The following is a 14,631-nucleotide window of genomic DNA, read 5'->3' on the forward strand; positions in this document are numbered from 1 at the left end:
TTATTCTTTCTCCCAACCTGTTTATCATTGCCCCTGGATGATGGATAATGCCCAAACTTGTTTGCTCACTAAAGCACTGGAGGACAAAGTGTATATTAAAATAATTTTTTCTTACTAATATAGGTCTGTTCTTCAAAACCAAATTGCTGTATAAACACTTGTATTTTAAATATACATAGGGATGTAATTATTTAAAGACATTATGCTGTGAACATTTCCGAAAATAATACACTGCCTTTATCATAAAATTGGACTTTCATAAATTGGGTTTGCTTAAGGTGAGAGTGGATTCTGATGATAAATCTATGAAAGGGACAATTAATTTTTATTGAGGTGAAGCAGGAGCAAGTAAGATTTTGACAAACAGAAAAAAGAAATAAAAATATCCCAAGTGAAGTAAAGTATGGACAAAGACTTGGTGAGATGTGCATGAAGTGTCCAGCGCAGGTTAAGTGGCCTGGTGTGTGGTGTGGAGTGGAAATCAGTATAGAAAATAGTTTGCAACTAGTTTGTGAAAGCCATGCTGAGAAGACTGAATAGGAATAAGTAGAGAACAAGAACTCATCAGGTAGCTTTAGGTAAAATATTGCCATGATCAGGTCTGTGTTAAGGAAGGAATTTATGGTGGATGTGAAGAAATATACGGATGAGTCGGGAGGCAACTAACCAGAATAGCGATGGAGACTGTCTGAGGCCAAAGAGGTATGGGGAGAAAGACTCAAAAGACATTTCAGAAGTGGAATCCACAGGGCCTGCTGATTTGTGAGAGATTCAGATTAACCAGAGGGAGAAGCAAAGCTGAGGCTGAGATTTCTGGGTGGTAATGCATGCTATTAACTAAAATAGGGAACAGAAAATGAGGAGCAGGTGTGGGGGAACTTAAAGGGGAAGTCTACACATGTCAGTTGAGGGATTTACTTTATTCAGGCTTAGAGCTGAGTGCACAGAGGTGAATTAGTCCCTTCCCTGATGAAGTTCATAACATAGTATGAAGCAGGAAGAATTTTATTAATGCTATGTTATGGACTTCATCATAGAAGCCTCAGTTTTTTCAAAGATATAGTGCAGTTGCTTTCTTTTTTAATGAAGATAATAATGTCTATTCCACAGGGGACTTTGTGAAGACACGAAATCATGCACACAATTCACCCAGAACACCTAGAACACTGCCTTGCACACAGCTGCTCAACAACTTTCCTTCAGTTCTCCTTCATTCCCAGGCTAACTAGGGCCACCTCAGCACCCCCAGGAAAAATATTTAAAGCTAAAAGGAAGAAAAATGGAGGATGTAAATTACATGGGCTCTGTCTGTTCTAAATCATAGATAGCAAAATGAAGTCAATACTTCAATTAATTTGGTGATTCACAGATTTGAAGACCTTAGCATTTATATGTTGCAGGTCCCTCATTTTAAAGAAAAGGAAATTGAAATCCAGAAGGGTTCCTCTAAGATAAAAGCAATAATTGAATCCAGCATTCCATTTTTGCTCCAGCATTTCAGCCAGAGACCAGCTCAGGAAACACGGCCAATTTCTGCCTGATTTAGTAGAATGTGGTAAATTATAGAATTAGGCAATGTGCTGCATTAAGTTAACTCCTGAAAGAATATAGATGGAGACAGTAAGTACAGTGGTCAAGAGCATAGGCCTTGAAGGTGAGAAGAGAGCTTGGCAAGTCACCTGTCCTCTCCAGAAGCCTCAACCTCCTCATCTAGGGATCATAATGGTACCTATCTTTTAAGGATGTTAAGAAGACTAAATGAAATAACACACAAAAAGCACATTGCATAGTGCCTAGCATGCAGTAAGCATTCAAAAAAACGTTACATTTATTAACTATAAAAATAACAATTTACCCTCTCTGACTGGGATAGCTGAAGTTCTTGGCCATAATCACATATTAAACTAATATTATGTTATAGAAAGGAAAGAAAATTATTACACCAAAGGTGGGATACGTGAGGCACCTGCACACAAATACACACCCAATCTGAACATTCTTCGCATTAGCTTTATCCTTCTGAGAAAAGTAGAAAAGAGGGGAAAGGATGGAAAGAAAAAAACAAGAGGAAAGATTAAAAAATAGAATTACTTCTCTAGGCTTCAGCATTATGTCTAGTCAATCAAATAGTCAATAAAGTTTATGAGTCTCACATAGAACTGCTAAAATAGTTTCATCTCCACAAGAGTAGATCCTAAATCTCACGATCAATTATTCCAGTGGATCAAAGTAATTTCATGGGTGCTACAAAATCTTACCACATGGAAATGCAAGTACGTACCAATTTACAGCATTAAAGTCTAACCCTCTGTAACCTCTTCCTGCAGGAAAGTCACTGCATAGTTTATCACATTTCTCCATTCACCATTAGTTTATGACATTTATTCATTCACATTTCTCCATTCACCATTAGTTTATCACATTTATTCATTCTCCATAGTAAATACTCATACGTAAATCGTTAAATTCAAGTGTAGCTGAAGTGGATCCCAAATTAACTGCGTTTGCTTATCTTATCATCAAATCTTGTCAATGCTTTGTCAAGATTTCTAAGGAAATATAAGTACTCAAGAAAGGGGTGGCTGGGGAGGCGAGAGCCTCTTTTTCTCCATGTCCCCAGAGAAGTATTCACCCATCTAACTCAAAGAAAAGTTTCAAGGATGAAGCTGAAATTAAATAAGAAATACAGGGGCTGGCTCATTGGCGCAGTGGTTAAGTTCGGCATGTTCCGCTTTGGCGGCTGGGGGTTTGCAGGTTCGGATCCCAGGTGTGGATCTACACCACTCATCAAGCCATGCTGTGGTGGTGTTCCACATACAAAACAGAGGAGGATGGGCACAGATGTTAGCTCAGGGCCACTCTTCCTCTCCAAAAAAAAAAAAAAAAGAAGAAATACAATAAACTTTCATTATAATGTTAGGACTGGGCTAACAGTGAGTTTATAGATTAACTGTGTTTAATCAGACTTTCTCTGTGACAGTAGTTGTTTTGTTTCATGAAATATCACTTGACCAGAGCTTTAATAGCAATCCATGTTAAACACAGGATTCTCCTGAACTGGTTTCCACTCTATGTAAAGTTCAACATAGATTTGGGTTAAAAGCAACCAGCAGTAACCAGTTACCTGACTCCTTTCCAAGGCTCCAATTTTAACTCTATAAATTGATCCACTCTCATATAATCCACAATGTGGCTATCCCTTTTAAAAAGAATAAGATTTTCAAAATTTTGCTCCAGTAGAAGCCATGACACAGTGAATCCTAAAAAACTACTTAAAAAAAAAAAACAGAAGAGAGAAATGGCTATGTCCAACCAATTAAAAAACAATCTTAATGCAAATATATCAATCCTTTCAGCATTAGATTAGAAGCATTATTACCCATTATATTAACTAATTCAATAGTATGCACACTGTCTCCCACAAATATTCCACAAGACATTTCTAGGAGTGAGGGAGGGAGAAATTTAAATTGGAAAAGTGTGGTCACAGCCAAGGAGTGTTAATGGGTCTGCTCTGACTCTTGTAGGGTGTTGTCTTCCAACTTAACAACATTCTTAGTGTGGAAAGGCACTTTAAAGGTCCTGTGGGGAATAATGAAGATGTCCAACATGTATTTCTTACACTCAGTATGCCTGTAATCCAGTTGAGGAGAGAAGAGCAAAATTCCGAGGTACATATTAAAAATGCTAAAGGTGATCATTGGTGAGGGAGTTCAGATATGGCCTAACCCAGGGAAGTCTTAATGGGTGAGGAAGATAGAGAAGGGTGGAGAAAGTCATTGTAGATAAGGAAATATAGTATCAAAATAGAAATTGCTATACAATCCAAATGTACAAGTGACATTCAGTAGCTCACTTATTTCAAGCATATAAATATTTGACATAGCAAAGCTCTAGAATAACTTTAAAAATTTCATCCACTGATGAATGGATAAACAAAATGTGGTATACCCATACAATGGAACATTACTTGGTCCTTAGAAGGGATGATACATGCTACAACATAAGTGAACCTTGAAAATATTATGCTAAGTGAAGGAAGTCAGTCACAAAGAACCACACATTGTATGATTCCATTTATATGAAATGTCCAGAATAGGCACATCCACAGAGAAATAAAGTATACTGGTGGTTGACTAGGGCTAGCGAGGGATAAGGGAATTGGGGAGTGATGGTTAAGGGGTTGAGGTTTCTTTTTGGAATGATGAAAATGTTCTAAAATTGTGATAATATTTGCACAACTCTGTGAATATACTAAAAACATTAGCATGTACATTGAATTGTATATTTTAAAGGGGTGAGTTATAATGATATGTGAATTTTATCTCAATTAAATTATTATAAATATGTTTTTAAAAGCCCTAGGTAGTTATAACAGTTAAAATTAAATGACAATGATTACTACATATTGCATATTACATATGCACTTAGAACCGTGTCTGGCACATAGAAACATTATTATTATATCTGAACTACAGAGCAAACTATACACTGTCTTCAAGCTTCTCTTAACAGAGATTAGCACCCGGTATTTCAAAATCTCTTTCCAATCCCGCCCCTCCTCGCGGTTACCACAGTTACCACGGTTACCACCCTATGAGGTACTCCTCCTTTCTCACTGGGATCAGGGTAAATAGTCTCATAACTCGTCTCTCCAACCTCAGTCTCTCCACCATTTAAATGTTTCCTAATTTAACTAATCAGAGATAACTTTACTCCCTTTACTCAAAAAGCTATTAAAAGTTTTCAACTGCACAGCAATTAAATTTTACACAACTGAGCCTGATAATAGAGTCTATTCAAAATTTGACCTCACCCTACCTATCAGCTTTATCGCCCATCATACTCCACCAGTCTAACTGGATTTCCCACACACATCCTATGCTGTCTCAGTGCCTTGTCACTGTTGTCCCTTCAGCTTCACCAACTGCCATGTCCCTTGTGAAGCCTGACTTTATCTCCCCCCATTAAAAGTCATTTCTTATGCCTCTGATTTCTCATAATATCATTTTTTTGTACTTTTATATTGACACATCATATAGTGCTTTGCATTTCTACACGTCCTATTTGCGGTTTTAAATTACAGACTCCCAAGGGACAGGAAAATGCGGGTGTGGTGGAACTAGCCAGTTGTGCTGGTCGTTTGCTCTTGCCTTTCAGCTTTGCGATGCTGGGACACAGGTTTCAGGACAGGCAGACCTCCAAAGGCCTTTCTGCCACTTACTAGCTGGGTGACCTTGTTGTGTGTTATTTAACCTCTTAGAACCTAATTTCCTCATCTATAAAATGGGGTTAGAAAAATTACCTTGGGGATTGTAGGGAGGGATAAGTGAAATAACCTATGTAAAGGACCCAGCACAGTGCCTGACACAAATAGCTAGCAGCTGTGACTAACCCGGGGCCTGCACTCTATGTGTAGTGAATGCACTGAATGAATGAACCAACCAACAAACAAACGGGAACAGATGGACAGTAGGCAGAAGTGGAATGACAATGTGTTTGTTGAGTGAGTAAAAAGGGGATAGGATAATGCTGTATGATTGTGCAAAAAGCTTTTTATCTGAAGCCTTTAAAAGACTTTCTCTGTTTTCAACTGACAGGTATATTCTCCAAGAGCTATATTATTAACCCAATGAAGATAAAAGGTTGCTAAAACTGGGCATAAAAAGGAGAAATAACTTGCCCCAGGGCAACTCGAATCACTAGAATTCTGCATACAGCTTAGGATTCCTGCCTCCTCTTCATTTTCACAAGGGGTTCTATCTGTCCTGACCCGGGGACAAGGGGCTGGTCCCACACAATCCCTAGAAACACATTTTAGTAGCTTCGAGTGAGTTCTTTTGTAGATGAAGTTTCTTTTCACTCGCCCAGTTTTATAGCAAACTAGAACCCTAACGGGTCTAAATATTAGGCTCTGTCATTAACTAACTGTGTCACCTTAGACAAGTCACCCCCAAAGCTTTATATTTTTATACAGTCAATTAATTTTAATCAGAGCCTCTTCTTGTTGCTCATAAGAATTATAATACCACTTGCATTGCTCATCTTCTACGTTGATATGAGATGCCTAGCCAGAAGGTGTTCAAAGGCAAAACATTCAAGTCCTTAGCCCCTAGGGTGGAGGAAGATTTTATTCAGAGGTACAATCCGTGCCTTTCTACAGATTTCAGGTTCACTGTCTTCTACGAGTTCAGTTAAGCCCCAAATTAGACACAGTAGTTACCTAACGTGCCAAATGGCCTTCATTGACAGGGAAACAACAGTAGGGTAGTGAAGAATACAAGGCCAGGCACTCTAACGCCAGAGCCTGCTTTAGAGTCCAGTCCCCCAAAGAGATGGAAAAAAACCAAGTGGAAAAGTTTCCATTTATATAATACAAAATACAAGGATCCACATCCAAAAGGCACAACTCTGTTCAGGTCACTCTTTCAAGCCCAATCCATGTCAGTCCTTAGTAGAGACCTGAAAACAATTCCATTCCCTTCCCAGCCCAGTTTACCTTGATAAGACAAACAGACATCCACACCTGAGAAAGCACTGAGGCCATGGACGAGTTCTAAGGTAACTAGGTATTTGGACAGACACAGCCAAGGCGTGTGTGTGTGTGTGTGTGTCTGTGTGTGTGAGTGTGTGTGTGTGAGAGAGAGAGAGAATGAGGGAGAGAGGGATACAGAGAGACAGAGTCAGAGATAGAAAGGGTACTCGCTGGGCAGAGGACAGGGTAGCTGGCTTATGAGATAGTAGCATTTGTTTATTCATTTGTTTTTTCATCAAATATTTACTGAGCACCTACTCTGGATGTGCAAGGCACTCTAACAGGTACTAGAAAGAGCAAGGCAGACATAATCACAGGCCTCAGGGAATTTACAGCCTATGGGGGCAATTAAACAGCTAATTATAGTATAGTGTCATAAACAGAAGAGACCCAGAACCAGATGGCTGTATGGAAATACTCACAGGTGGCAGATATAAATAACAGCAGATACACAAATCAATGCAGGTCCATCCTGTAACTCCCGGCTTTAGCCTCCAAAGAAACACTCCTAGATCCAATGCAAGATATGTCATACCTTGGGTTGTCCTTCCTCTCAGCTCCCCAGTCTAATCTTTTAGGGAGGAGGGATGTAAATCTGAAACTACAGCACTGCCAAGGGAAAATAAAGAATCTGGTACTTAGGGCAGCAGTACGGTATAATGCAAAGAGTGTCAACTTTAGAACTAAACTGGCTTGGGTTCAAATACTAACTCTCACATTCTATTGGTTGAATCATATGAAAGTGAAGATATTCAATCATTTTTTACAGTTTCACATGTTCCACACAGTTCTTCCTCTGTATTCTAGAGGTAAATCTCTTAACCTAAGTTTTAGTTCCTTCAGGTGCCAAAATCACTACCTTTCAGGGATATTGTGAAAATTAAATGAAAAAATGTATATGAAAATACCTGACATATAGTAGGTGTTCAACAAACATTCATTCCCCCAAAGGCAGTAAGATGCATGAATCATAAGAAGGAGAGACAGCTATTTCTTGTCAACCCTGAGTTTAGGAAACCAAGAAAAGATACATTAAAATAAGGTTTCCTTGGATTTTGATGGTGGGGGAGGCTGTACATGTATGGGGGCAGGGGCTAGATGGGAAATCTCTGTACCTGCTGCTCAATTTTGCTGTGAACCTGAAATTGCTCTAAAAAATAAAGTCTATTTAGAAATATGGGGAAAAACATGAGGTGTCTTAGGCTTGTTTTACTTAAACTCTGAGTTCAGAGGTCCCAATATACACACTGCCTTGGTGTTCTCATTGATCTCCAACTTGAACCCTTCTCAGTCACCCTGTTAAAATCTTGGTCGAGTCCCAGAAGCCTCTGTTGATCTGGCCCGAGTGAGCTGGCAAGTGAAAACATACACATAAATACCAATGATCTCAGTGATTCTCTCCCGCTCCCCAGCACATTCCTTTGCAGGACAATCGCTCTCACTTGGCTGGAGCCTCTCTGTTCACAAATAGGCCTGACTGGGCTTAATTTAGCAAAGTGCAGGCCTCCTGTGAAAGCCGGGGGTGAAGCTGGAGCCCAGCAATCCCCAGGACACCTTGTGTGGAGACAGGACCCGGCCCCACTGAAAGGGCTGAGAGGCATGTTCAGAATGATTGTTTCCCTCAGCACTTAGGAACTGGAGGTCAGGCGAACCGTCCTGTGCTTTCCTTGACTTCTCTTGGGGCAGCAGATATAGAATTGGGAACTAAGTGAAAATTTACATCGGAGTTTAAAAGTATAAAAACTATACTAATTTTTCTGTAGATAAATTGGTACATAGGAAATTTATGGCCTACTAAATACTTTTAAATTACCTGTGGCACCTAACATGACCTGACATTTATCCCCAAATTCAGCTCTCAGTTCTGATTGATATTTGTACTTTGTTCTATTCTCCAAAAAGGATAAAGCCACTCATTGGTGTCCTACAAAGTCCAGGACAGTTTTTTGTACATTGAAGCTTGCATTATGAACTAGAATCCAAGTTCTAACACCTGTCACTCCTCTCTTGAAAGCCTAGCTGTGTCCTGAAGCTAGGTCCTATGATCAGGCAGCTCTTCTGAAGTTATACCTCTACCTGGGACCAGGGACAGCACTTAGACTGGAGACTCTACAGCTGCACCATCCAGGACAGCAGCCCCGAGCCACATGTAGCTACTGAACTCTCGAGATGTGACTAGTCCAAACTGAGATATGCTGTAAGGACTTCAAAGACTTAGTACACTGGATTGCAAAGACTAACCACCACAAAAGAACAAAAAATCTCAATTTTTAAATACTGATTTCATGTTGAAATGCTAATATTTTAAATATATTATTAACATTAACATCACGTGTTTCTTTTTACTTTCTTTTAATGCAGCCACTAGAAAATGTTAAATTTTATCTGTGGCTCGCATTATATTTCTGTTGGACAGCACTCCTCTATGAGATGTTAGGAAAAAGATGTACTAGCTTAAGTACATTACATGAAGACATGTTCCAACCTGCAGCACAGGTAAGCCTGTGGTATAAGACCCCTTTTAGTTTTATGGGGTTATGGCATTCAACAACCAACAAAATACAGAAGTAACTCCAGCTAATTATAAGTGAAGCAAAACTATCTAGGGGGTGATAACAAGCATGACATTGAACAGGAGTCAGATCACAGGACTACTCAAAAGATGTTCAGACACAAAACTGTAAGTGTCAGGAGGGCAGGGACTCCCTCTATCTTCTCACCATTGCCCCCATTGCTAGCAGGGTGCCCACACATAGAAGACGATTATATGTTTATCAGGTGAATGGATGTTGTTCAAAATAAAATCAGTCCACTCTTAAACAATTCTCACTGCCAAGAATTTCCTCCTCTTACACTGATTCTTTTCTCAATTCGATTGCTTCCTACTTCTGCCAACCCTTCTCTTGGAGAGACTGCTCAGTTCCAAGAAGAGCTGGAGGTTCACCTGGCGTGCCCGAAAGCACAGCTTCTGGGCCTCTCAAGTGGAGGAGATAGCAAAGGATGGAAAAGTGGTCTCCTCGTCTACCTTTTCTGTACAGATGAGCCTCACCTGCAACTTCTAGGGTGTTTATAATCAATCAACACAAACTTTCTGAGGTTCTATTATAGGCTCAACAATGTTGAAGATTATGCTGAAGGCTACAGACAAGTTTGAGATCAATCCAACCCACAAAGCGTTTATAATTTAAAAGAAGAGATAAGAGATGTATACATGGAAAGATAATTGCCAGCCAGGGATTAAATAACATGTGCCAAATAATGTATCTGAACTGTAATTGCCGGAAAAGCACAGAGAGTGAAAGATGATTTCTGTCAGTGGTGATGAGGAAAGGCTCCCCTGAGCCTGGACTGGAATCCAGGAATCTGAGTTGGACTCTGTAACCTGAGTAGGGTTTGGATGAGCAGAGAAAAGAGATACAGGTATTTCAGGTGTAAACAAGGATGTGTCAGCAGGAATTAGCACACATGAGGGAGAGTGACTCACTTGAGGAACATGTTTGAAAATATATCGTGGGAGAATAAAGCTTGCTTCCTGCCTCATTGAGAATATTGAACCAACTTGAATAGAACTCCAACGGTCTCCTGCCACCATATCTATCCATGTACCAGCATCTGCGCTTACATACTCCATCTTTTCAGTTGTGATCACAGATTGACTATCCATGCTCCTATTTAAAGCCAAACCTTCCATTTATGCTTTAGGTCTTATTCTACCTCTCAAAACTAACATCCAGAAAGTCTTACCTTCTCTCCTCCATCAATATTTCACTTTCTACTGGAAAATTCTATTGGTATAGAAACATGCTATTATTCATCTATCTTTTTAAAAATCTTCTGTGGAGCCCATACCCTAACTAGTGACTGTCCCATTTCTTTGCTCTCCTTTGCAACAAAACTCCTCAACATCATCAGTCATACGCATTGACTCCAATTCTTCTCTCATTTTTTGTTAAACCTACTGCAATCAGGCTTTTGCCTCCACCAGTCCACCAAAACTACTCTAATCAAGACTACTAATGACATTCATGTTGTTAAATCCAAAGGTCAATTCCTAGTCATCATATTACTTGAGCTACCAGCAGCATTTCAGAAAGTTGATCCCTCCCTCTTGCTTTCTTTATTTGGTTTCCACAACTCCAGACTCTTGGTTTTCCTCCCACTTCACCAATTGTACTTTTTCTATCTCCTTTGCTGGTTCTTCCTCCTTTCCCCAAACTATTAATGTTAGAGTGACCCAGGGCTAAGTCTTTGATCCTCTTCTCTTCTCCCTTGGTAGATGTAACTCACTTGGTGATCTTATACAGTCTCACGGCTTTAAATGTCATCTATATGCTTACAATTCCCAAATTTACATCTCCAGCCCAACCCTTCATGCAGTACTTCAGAGTTATATATTCAACTGCTGACTTGATATTGCCACTGGAAATGTCCAACAAATATCTCAAACACAAAATGTCCATAACTGAACTCCCACTCTCCACCCTCAAACCTGCTTGACACTTAGCCTTCTCTATTTAATCATGGCAACTCCATCTTTCCAGTTACTTAGGCCAAAAACCCTGGAGTCTTCCTTGATTCCTTTCTTTCCCTCACAATCCACATCCAATCTATCAGCAAATCCTGTCCGTGCTACCTTCACCATGTCACCCCACATCAGTTGCTACTACCTTAGTCTGATCACCATCATTTCCTATGTGGAGTGTGGATTACTGCAATAGCTTCCTAATAGCCCTTCTGTCTTCTGTCCTCACGCTTCTACAGCCTATTCAAAATACGATAACCACAATGATCTTTTCAAAGTCAGATAGGGCTGTCATTTGTTAGATCACTCCTCTGCTCAAAACCCTTCAATGGCTTCCCTTGTCAATTAGAGTAAAAGCCAAAGTCCTTAAAATTATCTATAAGGTCCTATCTGATCTACAACAGCCCCATTACCTCTGGAGCCTCATCTCCCAGCATTCTCGCCCTTTCTCATGCTACTTCAATCCCCATGGCTTTCCTACTTTTACTCTGCCAGGAATGTTCTTCCCACAGTTATCTGTTTAGCTAACTTCCTCATTTCCTTCAAGCCATTGCTTAAAAATCATTTTCTATAGTACAGCCACTTCGGAAAAAAGCTTGGCAGTATCTTATAAATTGAAATATATGCTTATTATCTGACCTAACAACTCTACTACTGGGTAATTACTCAAGAGAAATAAAACAAAGACTTGTACACAAATATTCATAGCAGCTTTATTCATAATAGCCAATCACTGGACGCAACCCATATATTCATCAACAGGTGAATGGATAAACAAACTGCATTACATTCGTACAATGGAATGTTACTCAGCAATAAAAAGCAATGAACTACTGACACAAACAACACGGATGATCCTCAAAATCATTATGCTAAGTGAAAGAAGCCAGACACCAGAATCTATACTGTATAATTCCATTTATACAAAATTCTAGAATAGACAAAACTAAGCTATAGACAGAAAGCAGATCAATGGTTTCTTGCAGCCAGAGGTATGAGAAAGTTGGCACCAATGGGACATAGAGCAACTTTTTTGGGTGATGGAAATGTTTTATATCTTGATTGTGTGGTGGTGGTGATTGCATGGATGTATGTATTTGTTCAAATTCATCAAATTCTACACTTAATAAAGTTGATTTAAACAAAAAGATGAAAAGAAAAACAGAAGTGATAAAGGAAGTGGCAATGCAAACAGCCAAGTGCAAAGGGTGAATAAGGAGCTTAGCACCACCAAGACCACCAATCTCGGATACTTTCATTGCCTCAGGTCAGACTTGAGAGCTATAAATGCTGGAAAGGCAAAACCTAGGAACAAATCTTCCTCCATTGGTCACTCTCATGTTTGTTTACTTTCCTTTCCATCCCATCTCTGCAAAAACAGTGGGAAGATCATGTGGTAGACAGACTCGAACATGGCTCCCCATGATCCCTGCCTCTTGGTGTTCATGCCTTTGTGTAATCCCCTCCCTTTGAGTACAGGCAGGATGTGTAACTTGCTTCTACCCAACAGAATATGGCAAAGGTGATGGAATGTCACTCCTGTGACTACATTAAGTTTTAAGACGCTGTCTTGCTAGGAGCCTTGCTCTAGAGCCTCTCCTTGCTGACTTGATGAAGTAAGTGGTCATGTGGGGAAAGCCCAAACGGCAAGGAACAGTAGGTGGCTTCAAGGAACTGTGGGCAGCCTGTAGCCAACATCCAGCAAGAAGTTGGAACCCTTAGTCCTACATCACAAGGAAATGAATTCTGCCAACAACCCGAGGGAGCTCAGAAGCAGATTCTTCCCCAGTCAAGCCTCCAGATGAGAATTCAGCCTGGCCAATATCTTGGTTGTAGCCTAGTGAAACCCTAAGCAGAGAACTCAGCTAAGCTCTGCCTGGACTGCTGGCCCACATTAACTATGAGACAATAAACACGTATGTGTGTTTTTAAAATCACTGTCTAAATGTGGCCTCCCCTGACCACTCTTTAAATACTGCAACCTGCCCTCCACTCTTATGTTTTTCTTTTTTTTTTCCCCAAGGGGACTTATCACTTTCCAACATTCTACATATTTATTTACTTCTAAAGTTTATTGTTCACTGTCTGTCTCCTCGTGCCAGAATATAAATTCCATGAGAGTAGGAATGTGTGTCTGTCTTGTTCATTGGTATACGTTCTAACTACTTCCACCTGGAACATAGTAGGTGCTCAAAAAGTGTTTTTAAATGAACGAGGCCTCATGCTTATGTTTACACTAGCATCAATCTATTTGCATTCTCAGGAGAGACAGAGCATAACTAATCACCACCTATCACATACTGAGACTTCACGTACCTAAAATCTACTATTAGGTCACTTCTGAGTCTGTGCTTCCCCAAATTAAAAATCCCAATTCCATTTCCCCTTTCTCATAAGCCTCATTTTCTAATTTTTATTTTGGTTCGAATATTTCCCAATTTCCTCTGAATTTCTAGAGTTTCATACCAGACTCAGCACAAGTCCAACAGGGCAGTGCCCGGGGATAAGAACAGCCTGGTTTCTATTACATTCTACATGGCAGTTTGCACCTGTTTCACAAGTAAAAATGAGGTCAATGCCACCTTTTACGGAAGATACACCAATGAGACAATGCCCTCTTCCTACCACAATCTGGGTGAAAGCCACTATGAAAACAGGTATCCCTGACTAGAGCTCTTTCTTTTCTCTTTAGTCAGACCTTAATACAATGTAGAGTTATTCACTAAAAAACATTATTTGCATTTGAAAGAGGAACTAACTTTAAATTCTAAAGAATGTGCCAAGGCCTTGCTTATTAACTGAAGAATTAGGCCATGTGGCTGTTGGGACACCAGGTACACTGGCTGAGGCTACTAATGGTAAATCTGGTCCTGTGAAAAATGGGGACTACTTCATACGGCTATTATGTGGTTGGGACTAAATGTGTATAACATGCATAGCAGAGTGCCCAGCACGTAGTAAACACTAAATGGATTTCCTCCTCCATAAGGTTTAAATGGGAAGCATTTAGGTTTTAGTATCCATGTATATGGAAATTGGGGAAAGGAGAGAGGATATGGGGCAAAGAAGGACAGAAAGAGCCTAACAGCGGGGATAATACTGACACCAGAAGGTGGGACAAGACTCGGATCTAGAAACCTCTCCTGGAGAAAAGTAGCCTAGAAAGGACAAAAGAGTCCACTGCTGTTTTCCTCACGACCATTTATTTTCCTCCATCTTATATCAAGACCCTTAGGCACTGATGACATACCCTGACACCTTGAAGAAGTAGGGGAAACAGGAGAGGAACGAGAGGAGAGGGAAATCAGGAAGTCAGCAGCTGAGGGCCAAATGAAGGTAGAGAAAGCCTGAGGCGAAGTTCCAGTTCTACTCGATGTCACCACCCTCCACTTGGAGCAATTCAGGCAAGCCCATTCCAGTGGTCTTACATAACCAAGCTTTCCACAGCTAACAGAACTCCTACGCTCTCACCCCCAGCTTTGCAGAAGCTGGCAAGGACCACTTATTACTATCCTGACTCTTGTCTGAGACCTCCGAGGCTCCAAATGGTTTGGCAGCAAGCTGGGTTTCTCCA

At 40.2% G+C, this 14,631-nt stretch overlaps 1 protein-coding gene across 6 annotated transcripts in view; it reads right to left on the bottom strand.

Moving 5' to 3' along the window:
* PDE4DIP (phosphodiesterase 4D interacting protein) overlaps window positions 1–14,631 on the bottom strand; it is a 198,988-nt gene that overhangs the window by 106,078 nt on the left and 78,279 nt on the right. The window lies entirely within an intron of this gene.

Source organism: Ceratotherium simum, chromosome 2 (genome assembly GCF_057802395.1).
Source record: "Ceratotherium simum simum isolate JZ-2026a chromosome 2, ASM5780239v1, whole genome shotgun sequence".
NCBI classification, from domain to species: domain Eukaryota; kingdom Metazoa; phylum Chordata; class Mammalia; order Perissodactyla; family Rhinocerotidae; genus Ceratotherium; species Ceratotherium simum.